Source organism: Cupressus sempervirens, chromosome 3 (assembly GCF_028749045.1).
Source record: "Cupressus sempervirens isolate cs-2001-9-10 chromosome 3, ASM2874904v1, whole genome shotgun sequence".
Lineage (NCBI taxonomy): Eukaryota > Viridiplantae > Streptophyta > Pinopsida > Cupressales > Cupressaceae > Cupressus > Cupressus sempervirens.
Genome location: NC_143120.1, coordinates 734,595,589 through 734,622,748, shown reverse-complemented (window position 1 = coordinate 734,622,748; position 27,160 = coordinate 734,595,589). Strand labels below are relative to the sequence as shown.

The following is a 27,160-nucleotide window of genomic DNA, read 5'->3' as shown; positions in this document are numbered from 1 at the left end:
AGTTTAAGTATATATTGGTCAAAGAATCTATGGTCAACGTGTCAATAGAACTTAGGATCCCCTTTGTCTGTTTTATAGAGAAATTAAAAGTATGTTTTCACATAGATAAGGGACATCAATATATGAAAACGTGATATAATGGACCATTTTAATTTATTTTTAAATTGATTTAATGGGATATCTCATAAAAGTTATGAAATGTCTAAATCCTATTTATCTATAGATCCCTTTGAATGCCTTGCGGTAATTCCGTCATGAGTTTTAGTTATTCTACACTAAATCATTACTAACCAAAAAAAAATTCTTTTATTTATGTGGTTTGGGATTTGGATTTGCATACATCCACTCATGTGCTTTTTGTTTCTCCATTAATTTATAAGTTGAGATTTTCATTATGTATACAATTGTGTATCAAGTGACATAACTAATATAATTAAATCAAAAGTCTATAAAATGAATCTTTATCTAGATCTATATTGAGTGGAAAGCGACATATTATTTCTTGTATCATATAGATGAAGATGTAATCGTAGCATATAAATTAAAATAATTTTATTTAATGCTTTAAATATTAAAGGCATATGTTTGATGGTATAGTATGTGTCATTCGTATAAAATTTATGGTTTAGCAATTAAATCCTGAACCATATCATTTTGGTTCACAAAAAAAATGGTAAGAATGCATCATATATTTATAATAATATTCTTAACAGATACAAAAGAATGCACACAACCCTCCTAGGGCATACTTCCCATATAATTTCACTATTAGTTGGCACCCACGTGGTTGGAATAGGGATGATGTCCTAGACTAAAATGATAACTTCAAACCAATTTACCAACCCATAATAGAGTTTTATCCCATAGTAACAAAGTCATTTCAAGGTATTTGGTTTCATGGATTCACATAAATAATTATTTATTCTTTGCATGACCCAAGTTTGTGAAGGAAGATACCAATAAATAGAGGATTTGCCAAAAGGTAAAGAAACCTTTTTTTTTTAAAGAATATAATAACATAATAATATCAATGTCGACTCTCTACATCTAATGATACCAAGGACTATATTTATTTTAGGTACTAAATAGAAGCATTTACAGTAAGCAATGCATAGAGAGTTCCACATTATACACTCAATCAAAGTAAAACTTAAATTAAATAATGTAAGGAGTATTAGTAAAACTAGCCTAAGAGTCATATTGTATCATAGAAACCTTGAAAATATTCAAAAATGCGTATTCTATAGGATAAAATAATAAGGTTTATCCAAGTATTAACAAACGCATTATCTATTTCTAAATTAATTATTGGGAATTTGTCAAACTAAGACACTAGCATATTTTTTACTCAAACAAATCAATCCAAACTTGTATAATTATTATAAGGGTGCCCCTAAAAAAATAGAATGAGTAAGAGTACACATGTATGTATAAATAAAATAGAAAATACCTTGAATCGTCAATTATAATTCTAGGAATCCAAAATTCCAACAAAGATGAAATAATGAAACGCTGTTGAATAAAATTAAAGATTGAAGGGTCATTCATGCCACCATAATATCTATTAAACTAGTTGAAATAATAAAATTTCAAGAAATTATTTAACCCTCGTCTGACCTCAACTAGAAAATTAAGCCCAACAAGAAGACACAATAATGGATCGTGTTTCATCCAATCTAAGGCTGCCCCCACCAAATAGAGTCCAATATTATTATCTATTGAATGTAACAATTTTTAATCTACAATCCCTTAGAGCTCAATAGTGTTGAAATATTATACAAATTAATCATTTTTAAATCCTAAGTTTAATATTTTTTAAAAAGATTTATGTGGGTTACAAAATTTGTATCATAAATATAACAACCAATAGAGAAAATATAATAATAAAATTCAGATGAAGTTTTAGCGGTGGTGCCCCTAAAAACCCCCCACAAGGTCGTTACCCCTTGACCTCGTTGTATACCTAGAAAAGGGGCATGAGAAGGATTTTTCTCATACACCAGGAAAGGGGCATTTCCCCCAAATGCTAGTAGAATAATTCAAGGGGAAACTATACTAACAAAAGTTGGAAAAAAATTACCCTTTGAGTCTAATTTAGCTCCATATAAAAATACGATTACCGTATACCTACACGCACATACCCTTGTCTATTTAATATTTCATTCTTTTTCACTCATCAACCACGTATATGTTTTATGATTCTTTCTAGTTTGTCTTTATTTTATTTTAAATCAATTATATCAAATGACTTCTAGACTTGGAAAATTATAAGTTTGCGTTACAATGAGGTTGTAGAAACTCATTCATCTGGTGCATGTCAAGCCCTTCCCTTTCTAGAACCCTCTTATACCAATTATAACTTATTGCATAATTTTTTTATGATCTAAATATACCTTGGTAAGAAATAGTCCTTCTATGTTCCATCATTTCCCCCTTCGCATCGTAGCTTCAATATTCTCCTCGATTTGTAAGGTTTATTGTTTCATTCACATTAATATATTTCAAGCTACTTTTACTCATTGAGAAATTGTAATATGGATATTTGCCTCATATATTTCCCAAGTCATGTTCTCCTTGTCACTATTTTATCGTTTTCACAATACTTCATTTTAGAACTAATTGCCTTGGAGATAGTGTACATTTTTGTTTTTACTGTGTCGATATGTAGGAGATCATGGTATGCCAAAAAGTGACGATATGAAATATAAGTCTTCATTGAAAAAAAAAAAAGAAGAAGCTATTTTTTAAAAATAATATCGCATTTTGTAAATATTTATTATTACGTCACATTTTACGCTTCTCCTACTATAACAAAAAAAAAATGTTATCAATTTGATGAATTCAATAATAACTTAAGGTGGTCAAATATGAGATTTAATATTCTACAAAAAAAAAATTAATGGAAAATTTGTAATTATCTAATTTCTTAGAAATAAATTATAAACAAATATGTGCTACATCCTAACATAATTGTATTACTTAGATCTAGAATCTTGTAAAAAAAAAAAATATTATCATTTGACTTTGTTTAAGATGGTTAGCCATTCACCTGTTTCTAATCTTCTTATAAAGAAAAATTGTACTAATGTATTCAAATTTAAAGGTTTCATCATATAGAAATCATTCTTTCAGAAAATGATTTTCATATTACAAACTAGATTTAATTTTGTACAATTTCTTGTTGGAAACTACAATTGAAACAATTGTTTTGTTGTCATTAATGTCAAACCTATTGGTGAGATAGTGTTATCTGATCTAACTGCCATATCTATTTGATTGATTAAGAGGATTTGAGAAGTTGTTCATAACAGAAGCATCTAGAGGATAGGTTGAGTTTTGATGAGGAAACTAAAAATTGACACTTGATTAGTTGGAATTTGACAAGATGTATTGATTGTTCAAATCATGTTACAAGAGGAGAAGCCAGTAACGATCAAGTCTTGAAAGTGTGATAAAAGATAGATCAAATGTATAGGCTTGACAGAGTAACATAGTAGAAGACTAAAGAATTTTGACGTACATGCCAAGTGATGCTAGTGCCAACTGGGCTACAGTAAGTGTCGAGTAAAATCAGTATTGACCGAGCATCAGTGTCGACCGAGTGACAGTGTATATGTCGAGTGAGAAATTTAATAGCAATCGAGTAACCCAATGATGAATGAGTGTCAGAACACAGTGTTCCCCAACGAACAACATCTTAACTGTTTGCGACGAATCATAATTTCTAACCGGCCAAGTTGATTTCTTGGGATATGGAAAGCGTGTTGAGATAAGAATCAATGAGTTTGATCATTTAATTCTAGGAGAGGATTAGGTAAACGGCCTAAGAGATGGATTCCAAGAGAAGTTTCTACAAAAGAAGAGATAAACAAAATGGTGATCATATATAATTTATTTGATGGATTGAATCCTAAATCCTAAGATCTGCAGTGTTGATTAAAAGGAAAAGGATCATGATTTCCTGTTTAAAGAAGTACATGGGTAAAATTTCTATATGAGCAGAGAGACTGTATGCTTGTAAACAAGTTCCATAGATTTGGAGTTATTGTTGACATTATTGACTGGCGAATCTAAGCAGAAGGTTGAATTGAGTTGAGAGGAAGTGAAGGCTGATTGCTTGAATGGTTGCCAAGCAAATCAAAGCTGGGATGACAATGGAGGCCACACAATGAATCGGTACATGAGAACTGAACTGAGATGTGTACATGCAAAGTGAGTTATACTTAAATGATCAAACCGGTTATTACTTTCTAACCATTGTAAACAGTATTTGAAATCCTTTAATCAAGGTTGACCGAACAGTCATAGTGACCTAACAGTCTATGTAATTCCTCTAATAAGTTGTCGTTCTAATGGGATGTTCTGAATTCCTTTAACAAGGCCACTTCTAATAGGGTGACTCAATCCTTCAAATAACAAGGTCACATTTAATAGTTTGTATTGAAAACTTTTACAGGGTTGGCTCCTAACAGGGCCCGCTTAAGAAGAGTGAAACTTAGTGAAACGTTGTTGGTGGTTTTTCCTAAATTGGGCTTGCATGTTCAAACCTAGTGACAAACTTATGTGAATCTTATTGTGGCATTTTATCGACTAATGTTTACATTCTATAAGCCTGCTATTTTAGAACAGTGAACCGCTAGCTAATGTTAATAGAAATTTATAGTGGAGACCGAGCAATAAAATGATAAGATCTGGAGTTGTTTAAGTGTTTGATTTTTCAATTGGTACATCTCGACCTTGGGTAACTAATTCACCCCACACCCTCAGTTATTATAAATATTCTAACACTTTTCATACATATTTTTAGCATAACATGATAACTTATTCCAAAAAAACTTGTCAACTTTCCTGACACTAATTTTCTGAATTTTCATTGCCACTTAAGAACCTAGTTTGACATACCATGATCCTTCAAATACCCATGTTCTTTCGCGTCATTAAATTTCACAATATTCTTTCGTAAAAGTTTAACTTGTAATATTTGATAATGACGAATCGGATAGGCCAATTCAGTGACTTAAGTATGGATTAGTTGCAACTAAAAATCTTAGGATTCAAAGATGTCGTGCTCAAACAATCTATGTTCAGCACGTGAACAGAGCTCAAGCTCATCTTAGTTTATTTCACAGATAAATTACAACTATGTTGTCACATACATAGGGAAGACTAATCTATCTAAATATAATATAGTTATCTTATTTTACTTTATTTTTAAACATATTTTGAGGTCATGTCTCATAAACATTATAAAATTTCTAAACACGTGCACCTATTCTTTCCTTTAAATTCTGTACAATTATTAGTTTTAATGATCCTTGAGAATGTAAAATGAATTATTTTTAATTTCTATCCTTTATGAATTTATTTATCTAATTCCTTTATCACACTACAATGAATGTGTCACTTATATCACTCAAGATAGATTGTGATAAAGATTTGTTTTATGTCATTTGATTTAATTACATGTTGTATATAACTAGATAAACAATTTCGTTCACGAGAAAAATTTTGCCTCTATAAACTAATGGTGAAATAACCTATTGTAGATTGCACCTATAGAGAGATACATATGGTGTCAAGCTATCCTTTTGGAACATGGAAACACTCTCAAGTTTTGGGTGAACCTGTGGTGAGATTGAATCTCTAAATTAAGGGGTGGCTTCCCCTAATGAATCGCCTAAAACTAAATATGGATAGAAAAATCCATAACAAGAAAGAAAATTTCATCATCCCAAACTTAATAAAACAATATTATAGAGCCGGGCCCTTCTGTTGGTTAATATTTCGAAAACTTCGGTGCGCGTGATCGTACGATGTAAAGCGGGCTGAGAAAAATGTGAACAAGGCTGCAGAGTTGGTGGGTTCCTACACAAATAAGGGAAGGGCTGGAACTTTTCTAACACTTAGGGCCCGTTTGGTGAGAGGAATAGGAATACGTATTCCAAAAAATTTGAATTCCTTGTTTGGATGCACCAAAACGGGATTGGAATACGAGGTAAAAATGGAATACGTATTCCATTTTTGGCCCAAAAATGGGATTTTGCAATTCCACCAAAATAGGTGTTATTGGAATACGTATTCCTATTCCATTTTTTTAAATTTTAGAAAACATAAATTTTTGGGTCCGCGAATTCCCATCAAGTATTGGCTGAACCAAACGGAAAACAGGAATACTTTTTATTCCAGAATACAATACGTATTCCTATTCCACTCACCGAACGGGCCCTTACGTACTCACTCGACCAAGTCTAAAGCATTTGAATCTGTTTTGTGGATACGCAGAAAACATTTCCGTGTTGATGAATATACTTTCCTGCACAAAGAGAGAGGAATGGGAAGAACAAATCTACCGAATCAGTTCGAGCAAACGAAAAGACCACCTACTAACCAAATATATTATAACTAACGACTACGTCAAAAATGAATTGGTCCCCTCAATTGTAATGAGCAATTACTCCATCAGCATGAATCAGTCCGTAAATAACAGGTCAACAATTGCATGATATTGGAAGTATATTACAATTAAACAATTACGTGGGAAAGGATTAGTCCTCGCATGTTTCCCCTATATAATAGGCATGTAATGGTCTTGTAATATACACAAATATTCAATCACACATCCATATCCTGAGCTCTTCTGTTGGAGACTCTCCAGCATAAAATGGCGAAGGGAATGATGATTTGCTTGCAATTGTCGTTGGGACTCTTCCTGTTGATGTGTTGTTACAGTGAAGATGTGATGGCGGCGGATGCCGATCCCTTGCAAGATTTCTGCGTCGCAGTCCTGGACAGCGAAGGTGAGTGCAGCAATATTAATCGTTTATGTGATTATTAATGATTGGTGTGATTATAACTACCGCAAACAGTAACAAATTGTATTGATCAGTTAAGGTGAACGGATTCGTTTGCAAAGAGGCCAAGGATGCATCGGCAGAGGACTTCTTCTTCAGGGGGCTGGCGCAGGCGGGGAACACCGACAATGCAGTTAGCTCCAACGTGACCCCTGCCAACGTAATGCAGATACCGGGGCTGAACACGTTGGGAATATCTCTGGTCCGCATCGACTACGCAGTGGGTGGAATTAATCCTCCTCACACCCACCCCAGAGCCACCGAGGTTCTCTTTCTAGCGGAAGGCGAGCTCTTTGTAGGGTTTATCGACACCAACAACACCTTCTTCAGCAAGACGTTGGAAAAGGGAGACGTGTTCGTCTTCCCCAAGGCGCTCGTGCATTTCCAGCAGAATGTGGGGAAGGAGAATGCGGTGGCCATCGCTGCTTTGAGCAGCCAGCTCCCGGGAGTGCAGACAATCGCCAATTCTCTCTTTGGCGCGAACCCCCCTCTCCCCGATTCCGTGCTCAGCAAGGCCTTCCGCATCACCCAACAGCTCGTGGTTTACATTCAGAAGCAATTCGCATAGCATTCCCATGCTCAATGCTCAATGCTCAACTCAATTCGTTGCATCATCCAATCTATTCAATAAATAAAAGAACACTAGAACAAGGCGTGGGGAGACCCTCTTTATTATTCACCCTTTTTCTTTTCCATTCCTTGGAATAAATGTACCAGAGTGTGGCTCTAATCTCCGTGCCGGTGTATTTTCTTTATTAAAAAAAATTGTAGTCAAATAAAAGTACTCAATATCATTATCGCGTTCTCGCACTATTTATGGGACACGTTTCAACAAAGAAAATTGGTTCTAGACTTATTTTGAATAGTTCTAAATAACGAGGTTAGTATATCTATAATACAAATAACTGCCTTCTGTTCGTTATGTTATTAAAATAATAAAACAATGAATAAATATTTACAAATGAATTTTACTCAATTCTGATATAGCTTATAAATTTGACAATTAAATATTTCTTTTATAATATGTTTTATGCATTCACTATATTTCTAGTATAGGGTTCCTTAAAAATTAGAATTAACTATATTGGACTTTACATCTATTGTGTTACTCAATCGAATGCATGCTTAAGCTCTATAATAAAGCTCATGCAAAACTAGATTCTTAGAATGTGTGGAGGCACTATCTAAGGTGTTACTAGAATGTGTAATATCAAATTATCTAAGTACGGAATCCAAGTCATGTATAGGAGATAGTAAGATCTGGCCAATCATATTTGAGAAACCTGAAGGAGACAGAGTCTACTTTGTGAATTTGAAGGCATGTACCCAACAAATCATGCTTCGGCCCATAAGAAGTGCAGTTGGGACGAAGAAAAGCATTATATAGAACACGCGAACCTATACAAAGAGATATCTCATAGAGAGCACAAGCTACATTTCCAAATCGAATGTAATAGATGTACACGTTTATATATCACATGTACATTCATTTGAAAACTTTAACGGTTAGATCAATTCAATATTACTTGGTAGTTATCTCCAAAAGCTTGCAAAGCTTAATGAGCTATAATCAGCTATCCAAAGGTATGAGTGTGAGAATTTCTATGATGGTAAACTAACATCCTCACAAATGAAACATGTCATAATACGAACTTTAATGTTCTACAATTCTAGATCTTGCGGCTCCGTTCCCTTGATTGATACATAATTTGCGTCTTTGTTTCATGAAAAGATGGAGATGAAGATGTATGATTTCGTATTGCTATGGTATAACAAAATGTATAAATCTCTCTGCTAGATACTAGATGCATTAACAAGGAATGGAATAGTATCTCTTACAATAGGGGTCTATATTGTATGCTAATAAGAAGCAATTGTCACGAGTTACCCCATTCGAAACACAACTTAGAATTCAAATGTTTTTTTTTTTTTCAGTTAACTTATTTCTTTCCTTAATACTATTATCTTGGAGCGGGGATGACTGCGAGGCAAGCTGCATTTTCTTACAGTGAGTGGGCCAACGATGGAGGGAGAGAGGGCTCTGATGATGCCACACCAGACGAATGGAGGGTGCTTCTCAAACATGTGTCTCATTGGTTCTTCCATGGTATGGCAGTGGTTTTTGCAGAGTAATGGACCATGCTTCTTTATTTCGGGGGATTTTTTGACCCACGGGATGCTCGCTTCTCAGAGGTGTTTCTCGATGGAGGGAGGATCTCTGGTCTTATTGGTGTCCTGTTGGGTCAGTGGGGAATCTTCCTTGATGATGCCCTCTTTGTTTTTTCATGTGGGAAGTCATATTTTTTTCTTTTTCATGGTTCTACCAGGGGTGCCTTGCTTCTGGGTTTGTCAGATCTGGGACTCTTTGATGGGTTAGCAGTTAGCAGTGATGGATCTATCCATTCCATAGGTTGGTGGGTTTTCCGCATTTGAACCTTTGTTTTTTACAGAGGTGGACTTTAGTTGAGGTTTTTTTTTCTCGTTGTTTGGCACTAGGTTCTTTTATTTCTAACATTTTCTAATGTTTTTTGTTTGTATGATGGGTCAGCGCCCTCTTGCTGCTTTTTATATTCAAAAAATTATTTATTTTCTTGATACAAGATGTCAATTTGTGTAGTGATGAAGAAAGTCCAAAGGTTATTAACTTCTTTAATTTTGTAAAATTCTCTATTATAGGGCAAGAAAATAGAGATACATCTATTACACTGTGATAAAATGCAGGTCTTCATCTTGTATAGTAGTCCAATAAATTTGCAACTTTCAGTTCTAATGGTTGAGAAGTAGCTAATAATGGATTATTACATTTATTACAATAGGGGGAGCTAATGTAGAGTTGAAATAATAATTTAAATGAAAATTCATGGCGGTGATGAAGTTTGTTAAATAATGAAACCTGGTTTTATTTTTATCAATTGCATTGATGGAGTAGAGGGTTTAATAGTTAAAACTTGTGCACTCTTTCTAATCTTTGTAACATTTCTCAAATTTTTGAGAATTCTATTTTCTGGGCAACCCAAAAATGTTCATGAAAAGGGAGGGAAAAGGTAGTAGTAAGGAATATTAATAAGAGCTTACAAACATAAATGATCTTCACACTCCAGTTTTAACTAAATATGTAAAGAAAAATGGTGGAGCCAAGAAGTTGAAGGAACTATTAAGAAAAAAAATAACTATCAGATTTCAACTTCAATTAAATCGCGCGAAGTAAAATGGTGGAATCGAAGGCTTTCAAACTGAAGATTCAATTGATCGTTGTTGTTGTTATACATTGTGAAATAATATAAATATTTTGATAGAGATAATTTCAGGAGCGTGTGTGATAGATTTTATCCTACCATTTTATTGAAATTTACAACTTCATGAGAACTGAAATTTCTAAATCAAAATGACTTCTTAAAATTTTCAATTTGATTGAGCTATTCTGTCATGCCAAAGAATTGGGGCAAAAACACACCAACAAATTTTATTTTATTTTTAGATCAATAACACCACAAAGCTTGAAAAGTTTAGATGCACACGTTAAAGTATAGGTAAAATGAGAAACAGATATGGGATCTCCTAACGATGACCTGTCATTTCCATTCAAGTTTATCATCGATGAGTGTGAAAAGGTCGTTAAATCTAAGCATTCGTTATTAAATTGATTTCATCTTTTTTTTCATTATTGCTTTGATTTTAAGGTAATATATTATAATTAAACACAATTAAACCAAATTATCGTAAACTCGCAATAATAAACAACTATCTAGATATATATTCAACACTTAAAATTTAATCTAATAATCTAACTTAATTTTACAACCTTTACTAATCTAAAACATTTTAAGATACAATAACACTAACCTTTGATTTAAGAACGATATAACCACTTAAAATAATAAATCTAAATATATTTGAAAATGGGTTAAATACAGCAGCTAATTTATCTTAGACAACCTTTTCAAATCAATAATGATACTAAATTTTTAAATATAATCTAACATACGAACATTCTAACTAAAATGTACTAAATAACTAATATTTAAAAACATAATAATTAAAATTACTTCAAAATAATACTAGCAAAAATTTTTTTTAACAAAACTTACTCATCTAACATTAATTTGAAATCTAACACCTTATTACTTTTATTTACATTTAAAATATTATACTAACAACATAAAAGAATACCAGACCCACTAACAAACACAATTTACGACTACCCTTAAAATAGTGTTAATATGTACGTTATAACATTATTTTGAACAAAATATTAACAACAATATAACTCAATAATTCTAATAATAATTTAGACAATTATAACTCTAATTTTTTTTTAAACATAGAAAAGAACGAACTCTCCAATACATCACAGTGATCGTCGAGAGAATGAAAACTGACCAGGAGACAACCAATCATAACATGAAGACCAAATCAGACATTGACTCCCATCCCGAGTTTACACAACAGGTTTGACATTGAACTAGACTAGGGAGAAGGTGGATTTTTTCGACAGGAGACATCAGGCACACCACCAAAATAGGTGCCCTTTCGGGGCTATAACTCAAGAACTTCTGTTCTTCCATTCTTACATTCCAAAACTCATACGTGGTTTGTGTTGACAAGTAGGGGCCCATAACACCCTACCCTCTCTCCCTCTTCTCGTCCTGAGAAGAGACTCTACACTGTCAGAGTCCAACTAAAGACCTTTCCCTGTACATGGCCACTTCTGCCCTATCCGAGGGTGAGTAATGCCAATACACGTATACAATCCCTTTGAAATTCAAAGCAAAAATACAAAGGAAAGACATTTAAGTTACTCTGTTTCAAACCCTCCCAACATACTCAACACACACACGAACATGTGCATAAACAATAAAATTGAAACATGAAGCACAACATGAACAAAATGAGGTGAAGTATTCCTACCTTCAAATTTGGGTTATGGCAATAGAACAAGTTTGAGATGAGCATTCCCTTCCTTCTCCTTCTCCTTCTCCTTCTCCTTCAATCCTGATTTTCACTCTAAAAGTAGAGGTTGGGTGAACACTCCAAACCTCCTCAAAATTGCCTCTAAATAAGATCACAAACTCAACCATCTCTAAAAAGAAATAACTCCCCCACTTGCCTAAAAGTTCTAGAGGCTTCTAACACAACTAGGCCTAAGGCTAACCTCAAGGTGGAGTTCAAGCTATCCAACCCATGATGAAATCAATCGATTTTCGCAATAAAGCAAAAATGGTGTTTTTGAGTGACCATAAAAGTCAACAAAAGGGGCTAAGGGGGTGGAAAATGCCCCCAAGCCATACCCATTCCTCTTGGATACTTAGATTTCATGTTTTTAGGTCTTTAGGATTAATTAGGGACCTATTAAAGGCTAGGAAATTTTAGGACTATCTAACAACCTTCAAAATGTAGATTAAACACTAATCTGGATTAGGGGTAATTAATATCGATTACTAACTTGATTAGCAAAAAGATCACTAAGCTACTCTGACTTAGATCTTTAGGTTACTCGGTTAACCCTAACTATCATGCTGGAATGCATATACAATTCACGAGTGTCAAGGGACACTATAAAAACATTGTTACAAAACATTAACATTTACTGATTACAGAATGATACATTCGTTCAATTCACAATACAAATAAAATACAAACAACAAGGTTTGTATCCTTCATCAAATTTAACCATAGTTTCCACAAACAGTACATAGGGTTCAGTTTTGTTTCTCCGTTAGATTTTCTCAGCTAAAATACCCTACACACTCATTACGCATATCAATAGCTCAAGAAAATTACATACATATATTCAAAATTTATCTGGATAGTTACATGAATCTCTCATATAATTAACTGTTTAATTCATTTCTATTCACATTTAATCATCAAAAATCACATAATCAATAATAACATAACTTATTCATTAATTCAGATTAAGTACTAGTATAATCCTCATTAGGCATGTATATACCTAAACATCATTACGTCACCAATAAAAGAATACTGAACTATCTGAAGCATAAAACTTAATCGTCCAGGTATCAAAATCAACACCCTTATGATTAGGTGAGAAAGCCTTGTATCATCGTTAGTGAAATTTTAATGTTTAAACAGTCGAGATAATGTAGTTTGTTCATGAATCACTGAATATTTAAAACACGAATGTATTAGGATGTCACTTCTTATTAGGACATCTAAACCATTAAACATTATTTCATATCCATTCTAATCTCCTACAACAGTTTTAACAGAGAGATGCATATTTAATAAGTACATGTGAGGAGGGACCTCACATCTTTCCCCATGAAAACAAGTTTTTTACAACAATCAAAAATGAAATCTATTGAAACCCATTGAAAAAATTATATTTTTTAAATGAATACCCAAACATAAAGTAGAATGTCTTGTTTTAATGAATACACAAACAATGAATTCAGCACAAGAAATCTACAAAATTTTCAATTATTGAAATCACAAACTACTATGAAGGCTGTGCAATGTACACAGATCTATACTCAAATGTCTATCACAAGTTATATTTATGTAAACCTAACAAGAAAATCATAGCAGTTTTTTTTTCCAACACAAACTCCGAAATGCCAGCACTAACCGTGCAAAATTACTAAAAAGAGCTTGACATTATTTGTCACCAGATGCTCCTATTTTCCATGGTGTATTCTCCTAGGGCCCATTTGGCAGTAGCAATTAGACTGGAATAGGTATTAGGCATATGTAAATTATGAAAATTTCTAATCCTTCCTTTGGTTGCACCAAATCAAAATTGAGAATAGGTTTATACGTATTCTCATTTTGGCCCAAAATTGAGCATTTGTAATTCCACCTAAATAGGTGGAATTGGAATATGTATTCCTTTCCTAAATTTATCTACTCATATTTCATGAAAATTTAAATTTCATGTCCATGAGGAGATTCACCGAGAGCACCCAAGTCAGAGAAATTGGTTTGCTAAAGAAATTTGTAAAATGACCAATTTTGAACAGAGGTTTCACTCTTGGGAAAACCACTATTGGATTCAAGGCATTGATTTTGAATACTGAGATCATATGCCAAAACATCAAGAATGTTTAGGGACATGAAGCATCTTATTACCTGACCGATGAAGAAAATCACAAGGAACTCGAACATCCTCTTCCTTTTTCCCTTCATAGATACTCTTGGACTCGTACACAATGAAATCGTGAAAAAATCTCACAATGTGATCCTACGACTTCAGAGCTTTATACGGTAACTTCAATTATGCCTCACACTTCTTATGCTCTTCTGGTGTTTCCCCTATTCTTGGCTGCAAATCATACCATGGCATATCATTCTGGGAAGCTAAGTTGTTGATGTCTCTTCTGTTAAGTTTTCCTCCATCTCCAATAGCTAAGTGAGGATGCTCATTGGAACCTAATTTTCAAGAATGACAAGGTCAATCAAGATATCAAATTGGCAAGACTAGACCGTGTTTTTGTTAAAGACAAGATCCAAGTTCCATCCTCAGTCCTCATTGTGATTCATCGCTTAGAAGCCTCAAGGTCTCTAGAATGAAACATCCATCAAGAGTGAAAAGGCACACAAGAATTGGCCTGTTGACTTTCTTTATCTATTATTCAAACTCCAATGTCAATTTCATCTAACCAAATGAAGAATAGGAATACATACTTATTCTCATTTTCTATTCCAGAATAACTAAACCAGAATAATAATTCCTATTCCCATATTTTTATTCCTGTAGCCAAACGTGTCCATATTTTCCATGTATTGAATTTTTTGTCTACCCTATATTGGCCACATCTGTTTCATCCTTCTATTTACATGCAAGCATACAGAGGCACATGAAGCTCATGCACAATGCCAAATGAAATCTACAAAAAAAGACACAGATCTCTGAAGCCATATTGTTTCTCTAATTTTATCCAGCATAAAACTAAAAGATACCCTAGAAAAAGAATGAGGCAACCTAAATTAAAATATAGTATTGTTGCTTAATGAATCATTTATATTTGACCATCGATTAAATGGGAAATCTTTAAATCAGCATGATTTCATAGAAATTAAATGACGTATTAAATAATATTTTATTGTATGTATAATTCATGATACGTCTGATTTGATTAATTACTATCTACCCCTAGGAAAGGATTCTTCTAACTTTCTAATAGCACTCTATCCAATGTAGTATAATTACTTGTGATATATTTATTGAAATATCAATGGATCACACATTATTTATATTTTGGTGGGAAGTAGCCTAAGCATTATAAATGGATGCACGGGATATTATGCTACATAGCATTTAGAGAATGAAAGGGGGGCCTAAAATTGTTCCTCAAATGAATCTGTCACTTGTCTACCATGTAAAAACCACATAAGCTCCATTGGAAGAATTGACCGTGTTGGTATCAGTGCTTGGCAGATTATTAATTTTAACAATCTAGTAAAATTATTCCTTAAAGCATCTAGTGAAATGGATGTCGCAAGTCCCAGCAGGGTCGAATCTCTTGAAGTAGTACTGGGAGATACATTTGGTGCTCATACAGGAGATGGTGCATCTAACGTAGGAATAACAAAAGCGGTCATATACAAAACTCAGCCTCAAACTTTTTGGAAAATAACAAATATAAGTTGTACTACAATTTTTAGGAAGTTTAATTTGTTTTAAATCCCAAATATTTAACAAGAAGAAGTATTTTAACGCTTGGAAATGTCATTTATTATTTCTTATGTAAAAAAGAACATTCTTGGAATTTTAAGATGCGGCATGGGTTCTGCAACAGAAATGCTTCGAGCCGATGATACAGAATTTCGTTGAATGCAAATAGTTTTAAAAATTTGCGCAAATATTTTGTAATTATTACTCTCTATTCATCTATTATAATACATTTTATGTCCTTTTAATCACATGTTACATAAAATTATCTAAAATATTGAAAACGTTGAAATATTACATAATTATTAATTTATGCAGATATTAGCATGTAATATTTTATAATTATTGTCTTTTGTGAATATGAGTATATAGATTGCCTAACTTCAAATTAGACAATATGATTTGACGATCATTTTTTAAAATATTAGCATACATTTTCCCTTCCTAATGTCAAATCATACAAAATGTTTTAAAATGTGAAAATATTTATAATTATAATTCTATGCAGATTTTGGCATACACTTTCCTTCTTCATGATTATATATTACACTGTACAATCCAAACCATTGAAATATTATATAATTATTATTTTCTATAGACATCATCACACTTTTGCCCTCTTCCTTTAAATTTTTTAAAAAGTATCACATTTTGTAAATATGAATGATTACATCACATTTTATGCTTCTCGTACTACAAGAAAAAAAAATGTTATCAAGGTGAAAATATAATTAAATTAAGTCGAGAATATTAGTAACATTGCCTAACCATCAAATTATATCATAGAAAGCCTGAAGTATTCAACAAACATATAAAACGAGATAAAATAATAATATTTAGCCAAATATCATCCAATACATTATCTCTTTGTCAATTAATCCTAGAAATCAGCCAAATTAACGCACTAGCATATATTTTACTCAACTAATGGAATCTAAATTTCTATCAATTATATTATAATAGTGTTCCTAATGGCATATAGTGAGCAAGAGTACACACGTGAGTATAAATAAAATAGAGAATGTCTTGAATCATCAATTACACAAATAGGCATCAAGAATTCTAACAAAAATCAAGTAATAAAATTGTACTGAATAAAATAGAAGATCAAAGGGCTGCACACACTACCAACTTGTCCATTAAACTAGTTACAACAATAAGAGACTAAGAAATAGAAATAGGACCCTCGTGTGACCTAAATTAGAAAATTAGGCACAACGAGATGATCTCACAACATTTTATCGTTGGTCACCCAATATTGGGCTACATCCACCAACAAAAGAATCCAATATTATTAATCTACTAAATCTAAAAAGTTATAATCAATAATCCATTACAACTCAATACTATTAAAAGATGCTACAAATTTATCATATGAAATTCATAACCCTAATACATTTTAACAAGACTTGTGTCAATTACAAAATTATGGTTAGAAATATGTCAGCCAATAGAAAAACTAACTTTTGATGCCGTTGTAAAATAATTTGAAATTTGGACAAACTTTTGGGGGATGTTGCCCCTTGAACCCGACCTATACTATAAGAGGAAGCAACCCAAGGACACTGTCCGCAGACCCTATTTAAATGATTAAGGGGGGAAATACGCTAATAAAGATGGGGAAATTTTACATTTTCGGTTAGATTAGGCTCCAAATAATAACCTCATTACCATGTACCTACATGCACTTGGCCCTTGTCTATATAATTTTCTATTCTTTTTCACTCATCAACCACGTGAATCCTTTACGATTCTCTCGTGTTTGTCTCTACTTTATTTTTTATTAGTTGTATTAAATGACTTCAAGATGTATAATATTATCAATTTATGTAACAGAGATGTTGTAAAAACTCAAATTTATAGGCTCTACCAAGTCCTTCCCTTGCAAGGACCCTCCTATACCAATTATAACTTTTTAATACTCTTTATGATCTACATGTATCATAGTAAGAAACAATCCTTCTAGGTTCCATCATTTCCCTCTTTGGATCATAATTTCAATGTTCTCATTGAATTGTAGGTTTAACTATTTTATTCAAGTTAAGATATTTCGAGCTACTCTTACCAATTGAGAAATTATAATATGGATAATTTCCTAATATCTCGCCTAGTTTATGTTTCCCTTGCCACTGTCTTCTCAATTTCACCATACATCATTTTATAAGTAGTCCCCTTGAAGTTTACTTACATTTATTTTTTACTATTTCATGTCATAAAATTAAAAAATATTAACTTATACGGATTAGATTTATAATTTTAAAAAAACAATGAATCAAGTACTCCAATTCAACGACACAAATACGGATTAACTATAACTAAAAAATTGAGAGTTTAAGTATATATTGGTCAAAGAATCTATGGTCAACGTGTCAATAGAACTTAGGATCCCCTTTGTCTGTTTTATAGAGAAATTAAAAGTATGTTTTCACATAGATAAGGGACATCAATATATGAAAACGTGATATAATGGACCATTTTAATTTATTTTTAAATTGATTTAATGGTATATCTCATAAAAGTTATGAAATGTCTAAATCCTATTTATCTATAGATCCCTTTGAATGCCTTGCGGTAATTCCGTCATGAGTTTTAGTTATTCTACACTAAATCATTACTAACCAAAAAAAATTCTTTTATTTATGTGGTTTGGGATTTGGATTTGCATACATCCACTCATGTGCTTTTTGTTTCTCCATTAATTTATAAGTTGAGATTTTCATTATGTATACAATTGTGTATCAAGTGACATAACTAATATAATTAAATCAAAAGTCTATAAAATGAATCTTTATCTAGATCTATATTGAGTGGAAAGCGACATATTATTTCTTGTATCATATAGATGAAGATGTAATCGTAGCATATAAATTAAAATAATTTTATTTAATGCTTTAAATATTAAAGGCATATGTTTGATGGTATAGTATGTGTCATTCGTATAAAATTTATGGTTTAGCAATTAAATCCTGAACCATATCATTTTGGTTCACAAAAAAAATGGTAAGAATGCATCATATATTTATAATAATATTCTTAACAGATACAAAAGAATGCACACAACCCTCCTAGGGCATACTTCCCATATAATTTCACTATTAGTTGGCACCCACGTGGTTGGAATAGGGATGATGTCCTAGACTAAAATGATAACTTCAAACCAATTTACCAACCCATAATAGAGTTTTATCCCATAGTAACAAAGTCATTTCAAGGTATTTGGTTTCGTGGATTCACATAAATAATTATTTATTCTTTGCATGACCCAAGTTTGTGAAGGAAGATACCAATAAATAGAGGATTTGCCAAAAGGTAAAGAAACCTTTTTTTTTTAAAGAATATAATAACATAATAATATCAATGTCGACTCTCTACATCTAATGATACCAAGGACTATATTTATTTTAGGTACTAAATAGAAGCATTTACAGTAAGCAATGCATAGAGAGTTCCACATTATACACTCAATCAAAGTAAAACTTAAATTAAATAATGTAAGGAGTATTAGTAAAACTAGCCTAAGAGTCATATTGTATCATAGAAACCTTGAAAATATTCAAAAATGCGTATTCTATAGGATAAAATAATAAGGTTTATCCAAGTATTAACAAACGCATTATCTATTTCTAAATTAATTATTGGGAATTTGTCAAACTGAGACACTAGCATATTTTTTACTCAAACAAATCAATCCAAACTTGTATAATTATTATAAGGGTGCCCCTAAAAAAATAGAATGAGTAAGAGTACACATGTATGTATAAATAAAATAGAAAATACCTTGAATCGTCAATTATAATTCTAGGAATCCAAAATTCCAACAAAGATGAAATAATGAAACGCTGTTGAATAAAATTAAAGATTGAAGGGTCATTCATGCCACCATAATATCTATTAAACTAGTTGAAATAATAAAATTTCAAGAAATTATTTAACCCTCGTCTGACCTCAACTAGAAAATTAAGCCCAACAAGAAGACACAATAATGGATCGTGTTTCATCCAATCTAAGGCTGCCCCCACCAAATAGAGTCCAATATTATTATCTATTGAATGTAACAATTTTTAATCTACAATCCCTTAGAGCTCAATAGTGTTGAAATATTATACAAATTAATCATTTTTAAATCCTAAGTTTAATATTTTTTTAAAAGATTTATGTGGGTTACAAAATTTGTATCATAAATATAACAACCAATAGAGAAAATATAATAATAAAATTCAGATGAAGTTTTAGCGGTGGTGCCCCTAAAAACCCCCCACAAGGTCGTTACCCCTTGACCTCGTTGTATACCTAGAAAAGGGGCATGAGAAGGATTTTTCTCATACACCAGGAAAGGGGCATTTCCCCCAAATGCTAGTAGAATAATTCAAGGGGAAACTATACTAACAAAAGTTGGAAAAAAATTACCCTTTGAGTCTAATTTAGCTCCATATAAAAATACGATTACCGTATACCTACACGCACATACCCTTGTCTATTTAATATTTCATTCTTTTTCACTCATCAACCACGTATATGTTTTATGATTCTTTCTAGTTTGTCTTTATTTTATTTTTAATCAATTATATCAAATGACTTCTAGACTTGGAAAATTATAAGTTTGCGTTACAATGAGGTTGTAGAAACTCATTCATCTGTTGCATGTCAAGCCCTTCCCTTTCTAGAACCCTCTTATACCAATTATAACTTATTGCATAATTTTTTTATGATCTAAATATACCTTGGTAAGAAATAGTCCTTCTATGTTCCATCATTTCCCCCTTCGCATCGTAGCTTCAATATTCTCCTCGATTTGTAAGGTTTATTGTTTCATTCACATTAATATATTTCAAGCTACTTTTACTCATTGAGAAATTGTAATATGGATATTTGCCTCATATATTTCCCAAGTCATGTTCTCCTTGTCACTATTTTATCGTTTTCACAATACTTCATTTTAGAACTAATTGCCTTGGAGATAGTGTACATTTTTGTTTTTACTGTGTCGATATGTAGGAGATCATGGTATGCCAAAAAGTGACGATATGAAATATAAGTCTTCATTGAAAAAAAAAAAAGAAGAAGCTATTTTTTAAAAATAATATCGCATTTTGTAAATATTTATTATTACGTCACATTTTACGCTTCTCCTACTATAACAAAAAAAAAATGTTATCAATTTGATGAATTCAATAATAACTTAAGGTGGTCAAATATGAGATTTAATATTCTACAAAAAAAAAATTAATGGAAAATTTGTAATTATCTAATTTCTTAGAAATAAATTATAAACAAATATGTGCTACATCCTAACATAATTGTATTACTTAGATCTAGAATCTTGTAAAAAAAAAAAAATTATCATTTGACTTTGTTTAAGATGGTTAGCCATTCACCTGTTTCTAATCTTCTTATAAAGAAAAATTGTACTAATGTATTCAAATTTAAAGGTTTCATCATATAGAAATCATTCTTTCAGAAAATGATTTTCATATTACAAACTAGATTTAATTTTGTACAATTTCTTGTTGGAAACTACAATTGAAACAATTGTTTTGTTGTCATTAATGTCAAACCTATTGGTGAGATAGTGTTATCTGATCTAACTGCCATATCTATTTGATTGATTAAGAGGATTTGAGAAGTTGTTCATAACAGAAGCATCTAGAGGATAGGTTGAGTTTTGATGAGGAAACTAAAAATTGACACTTGATTAGTTGGAATTTGACAAGATGTATTGATTGTTCAAATCATGTTACAAGAGGAGAAGCCAGTAACGATCAAGTCTTGAAAGTGTGATAAAAGATAGATCAAATGTATAGGCTTGACAGAGTAACATAGTAGAAGACTAAAGAATTTTGACGTACATGCCAAGTGATGCTAGTGCCAACTGGGCTACAGTAAGTGTCGAGTAAAATCAGTATTGACCGAGCATCAGTGTCGACCGAGTGACAGTGTATATGTCGAGTGAGAAATTTAATAGCAATCGAGTAACCCAATGATGACTGAGTGTCAGAACACAGTGTTCCCCAACGAACAACATCTTAACTGTTTGCGACGAATCATAATTTCTAACCGGCCAAGTTGATTTCTTGGGATATGGAAAGCGTGTTGAGATAAGAATCAATGAGTTTGATCATTTAATTCTAGGAGAGGATTAGGTAAACGGCCTAAGAGATGGATTCCAAGAGAAGTTTCTACAAAAGAAGAGATAAACAAAATGGTGATCATATATAATTTATTTGATGGATTGAATCCTAAATCCTAAGATCTGCAGTGTTGATTAAAAGGAAAAGGATCATGATTTCCTGTTTAAAGAAGTACATGGGTAAAATTTCTATATGAGCAGAGAGACTGTATGCTTGTAAACAAGTTCCATAGATTTGGAGTTATTGTTGACATTATTGACTGGCGAATCTAAGCAGAAGGTTGAATTGAGTTGAGAGGAAGTGAAGGCTGATTGCTTGAATGGTTGCCAAGCAAATCAAAGCTGGGATGACAATGGAGGCCACACAATGAATCGGTACATGAGAACTGAACTGAGATGTGTACATGCAAAGTGAGTTATACTTAAATGATCAAACCGGTTATTACTTTCTAACCATTGTAAACAGTATTTGAAATCCTTTAATCAAGGTTGACCGAACAGTCATAGTGACCTAACAGTCTATGTAATTCCTCTAATAAGTTGTCATTCTAATGGGATGTTCTGAATTCCTTTAACAAGGCCACTTCTAATAGGGTGACTCAATCCTTCAAATAACAAGGTCACATTTAATAGTTTGTAGTGAAAACTTTTACAGGGTTGGCTCCTAACAGGGCCCGCTTAAGAAGAGTGAAACTTAGTGAAATGTTGTTGGTGGTTTTTCCTAAATTGGGCTTGCATGTTCAAACCTAGTGACAAACTTATGTGAATCTTATTGTGGCATTTTATCGACTAATGTTTACATTCTGTAAGCCTGCTATTTTAGAACAGTGAACTGCTAGCTAATGTTAATAGAAATTTATAGTGGAGACCGAGCAATAAAATGATAAGATCTGGAGTTGTTTAAGTGTTTGATTTTTCAATTGGTACATCTCGACCTTGGGTAACTAATTCACCCCACACCCTCAGTTATTATAAATATTCTAACACTTTTCATACATATTTTTAGCATAACATGATAACTTATTCCAAAAAAACTTGTCAACTTTCCTGACACTAATTTTTTGAATTTTCATTGCCACTTAAGAACCTAGTTTGACATACCATGATCCTTCAAATACCCATGTTCTTTCGCGTCATTAAATTTCACAATATTCTTTCGTAAAAGTTTGACTTGTAATATTTGATAATGACGAATCGGATAGGCCAATTCAGTGACTTAAGTATGGATTAGTTGCAACTAAAAATCTTAGGATTCAAAGATGTCGTGCTCAAACAATCTATGTTCAGCACGTGAACAGAGCTCAAGCTCATCTTAGTTTATTTCACAGATAAATTACAACTATGTTGTCACATACATAGGGAAGACTAATCTATCTAAATATAATATAGTTATCTTATTTTACTTTATTTTTAAACATATTTTGAGGTCATGTCTCATAAACATTATAAAATTTCTAAACACGTGCACCTATTCTTTCCTTTAAATTCTGTACAATTATTAGTTTTAATGATCCTTGAGAATGTAAAATGAATTATTTTTAATTTCTATCCTTTATGAATTTATTTATCTAATTCCTTTATCACACTACAATGAATGTGTCACTTATATCACTCAAGATAGATTGTGATAAAGATTTGTTTTATGTCATTTGATTTAATTACATGTTGTATATAACTAGATAAACAATTTCGTTCACGAGAAAAATTTTGCCTCTATAAACCAATGGTGAAATAACCTATTGTAGATTGCACCTATAGAGAGATACATATGGTGTCAAGCTATCCTTTTGGAACATGGAAACACTCTCAAGTTTTGGGTGAACCTGTGGTGAGATTGAATCTCTAAATTAAGGGGTGGCTTCCCCTAATGAATCGCCTAAAACTAAATATGGATAGAAAAATCCATAACAAGAAAGAAAATTTCATCATCCCAAACTTAATAAAACAATATTATAGAGCCGGGCCCTTCTGTTGGTTAATATTTCGAAAACTTCGGTGCGCGTGATCGTACGATGTAAAGCGGGCTGAGAAAAATGTGAACAAGGCTGCAGAGTTGGTGGGTTCCTACACAAATAAGGGAAGGGCTGGAACTTTTCTAACACTTAGGGCCCGTTTGGTGAGAGGAATAGGAATACGTATTCCAAAAAATTTGAATTCCTTGTTTGGATGCACCAAAACGGGATTGGAATACGAGGTAAAAATGGAATACGTATTCCATTTTTGGCCCAAAAATGGGATTTTGCAATTCCACCAAAATAGGTGTTATTGGAATACGTATTCCTATTCCATTTTTTTAAATTTTAGAAAACATAAATTTTCGGGTCCGCGAATTCCCATCAAGTATTGGCTGAACCAAACGGAGAACAGGAATACTTTTTATTCCAGAATACAATACGTATTCCTATTCCACTCACCGAACGGGCCCTTACGTACTCACTCGACCAAGTCTAAAGCATTTGAATCTGTTTTGTGGATACGCAGAAAACATTTCCGTGTTGATGAATATACTTTCCTGCACAAAGAGAGAGGAATGGGAAGAACAAATCTACCGAATCAGTTCGAGCAAACGAAAAGACCACCTACTAACCAAATATATTATAACTAACGACTACGTCAAAAATGAATTGGTCCCCTCAATTGTAATGAGCAATTACTCCATCAGCATGAATCAGTCCGTAAATAACAGGTCAACAATTGCATGATATTGGAAGTATATTACAATTAAACAATTACGTGGGAAAGGATTAGTCCTCGCATGTTTCCCCTATATAATAGGCATGTAATGGTCTTGTAATATACACAAATATTCAATCACACATCCATATCCTGAGCTCTTCTGTTGGAGACTCTCCAGCATAAAATGGCGAAGGGAATGATGATTTGCTTGCAATTGTCGTTGGGACTCTTCCTGTTGATGTGTTGTTACAGTGAAGATGTGATGGCGGCGGATGCCGATCCCTTGCAAGATTTCTGCGTCGCAGTCCTGGACAGCGAAGGTGAGTGCAGCAATATTAATCGTTTATGTGATTATTAATGATTGGTGTGATTATAACTACCGCAAACAGTAACAAATTGTATTGATCAGTTAAGGTGAACGGATTCGTTTGCAAAGAGGCCAAGGATGCATCGGCAGAGGACTTCTTCTTCAGGGGGCTGGCGCAGGCGGGGAACACCGACAATGCAGTTAGCTCCAACGTGACCCCTGCCAACGTAATGCAGATACCGGGGCTGAACACGTTGGGAATATCTCTGGTCCGCATCGACTACGCAGTGGGTGGAATTAATCCTCCTCACACCCACCCCAGAGCCACCGAGGTTCTCTTTCTAGCGGAAGGCGAGCTCTTTGTAGGGTTTATCGACACCAACAACACCTTCTTCAGCAAGACGTTGGAAAAGGGAGACGTGTTCGTCTTCCCCAAGGCGCTCGTGCATTTCCAGCAGAATGTGGGGAAGGAGAATGCGGTGGCCATCGCTGCTTTGAGCAGCCAGCTCCCGGGAGTGCAGACAATCGCCAATTCTCTCTTTGGCGCGAACCCCCCTCTCCCCGATTCCGTGCTCAGCAAGGCCTTCCGCATCACCCAACAGCTCGTGGTTTACATTCAGAAGCAATTCGCATAGCATTCCCATGCTCAATGCTCAATGCTCAACTCAATTCGTTGCATCATCCAATCTATTCAATAAATAAAAGAACACTAGAACAAGGCGTGGGGAGACCCTCTTTATTATTCACCCTTTTTCTTTTCCATTCCTTGGAATAAATGTACCAGAGTGTGGCTCTAATCTCCGTGCCGGTGTATTTTCTTTATTAAAAAAAATTGTAGTCAAATAAAAGTACTCAATATCATTATCGCGTTCTCGCACTATTTATGGGACACGTTTCAACAAAGAAAATTGGTTCTAGACTTATTTTGAATAGTTCTAAATAAGGAGGTTAGTATATCTATAATACAAATAACTGCCTTCTGTTCGTTATGTTATTAAAATAATAAAACAATGAATAAATATTTACAAATGAATTTTACTCAATTCTGATATAGCTTATAAATTTGACAATTAAATATTTCTTTTATAATATGTTTTATGCATTCACTATATTTCTAGTATAGGGTTCCTTAAAAATTAGAATTAACTATATTGGACTTTACATCTATTGTGTTACTCAATCGAATGCATGCTTAAGCTCTATAATAAAGCTCATGCAAAACTAGATTCTTAGAATGTGTGGAGGCACTATCTAAGGTGTTACTAGAATGTGTAATATCAAATTATCTAAGTACGGAATCCAAGTCATGTATAGGAGATAGTAAGATCTGGCCAATCATATTTGAGAAACCTGAAGGAGACAGAGTCTACTTTGTGAATTTGAAGGCATGTACCCAACAAATCATGCTTCGGCCCATAAGAAGTGCAGTTGGGACGAAGAAAAGCATTATATAGAACACGCGAACCTATACAAAGAGATATCTCATAGAGAGCACAAGCTACATTTCCAAATCGAATGTAATAGATGTACACGTTTATATATCACATGTACATTCATTTGAAAACTTTAACGGTTAGATCAATTCAATATTACTTGGTAGTTATCTCCAAAAGCTTGCAAAGCTTAATGAGCTATAATCAGCTATCCAAAGGTATGAGTGTGAGAATTTCTATGATGGTAAACTAACATCCTCACAAATGAAACATGTCATGATACGAACTTTAATGTTCTACAATTCTAGATCTTGCGGCTCCGTTCCCTTGATTGATACATAATTTGCATCTTTGTTTCATGAAAAGATGGAGATGAAGATGTATGATTTCGTATTGCTATGGTATAACAAAATGTATAAATCTCTCTGCTAGATACTAGATGCATTAACAAGGAATGGAATAGTATCTCTTACAATAGGGGTCTATATTGTATGCTAATAAGAAGCAATTGTCACGAGTTACCCCATTCGAAACACAACTTAGAATTCAAATGTTTTTTTTTTTTCAGTTAACTTATTTCTTTCCTTAATACTATTATCTTGGAGCGGGGATGACTGCGAGGCAAGCTGCATTTTCTTACAGTGAGTGGGCCAACGATGGAGGGAGAGAGGGCTCTGATGATGCCACACCAGACGAATGGAGGGTGCTTCTCAAACATGTGTCTCATTGGTTCTTCCATGGTATGGCAGTGGTTTTTGCAGAGTAATGGACCATGCTTCTTTATTTCGGGGGATTTTTTGACCCACGGGATGCTCGCTTCTCAGAGGTGTTTCTCGATGGAGGGAGGATCTCTGGTCTTATTGGTGTCCTGTTGGGTCAGTGGGGAATCTTCCTTGATGATGCCCTCTTTGTTTTTTCATGTGGGAAGTCATATTTTTTTCTTTTTCATGGTTCTACCAGGGGTGCCTTGCTTCTGGGTTTGTCAGATCTGGGACTCTTTGATGGGTTAGCAGTTAGCAGTGATGGATCTATCCATTCCATAGGTTGGTGGGTTTTCCGCATTTGAACCTTTGTTTTTTACAGAGGTGGACTTTAGTTGAGGTTTTTTTTTCTCGTTGTTTGGCACTAGGT

General features: G+C 33.2%; 2 pseudogenes; both read left to right on the top strand.

The window, feature by feature from the left end:
* Nucleotides 1-6,673: 6,673 nt before the first annotated feature.
* On the top strand, nucleotides 6,674-7,482 carry LOC149568878 (putative germin-like protein 2-3; annotated as a pseudogene).
* Nucleotides 7,483-24,485: 17,003 nt separating this feature from the next.
* LOC149568877 (putative germin-like protein 2-3) lies at nucleotides 24,486-25,294 on the top strand (annotated as a pseudogene).
* The last annotated feature ends 1,866 nt before the right edge of the window (nucleotides 25,295-27,160 follow it).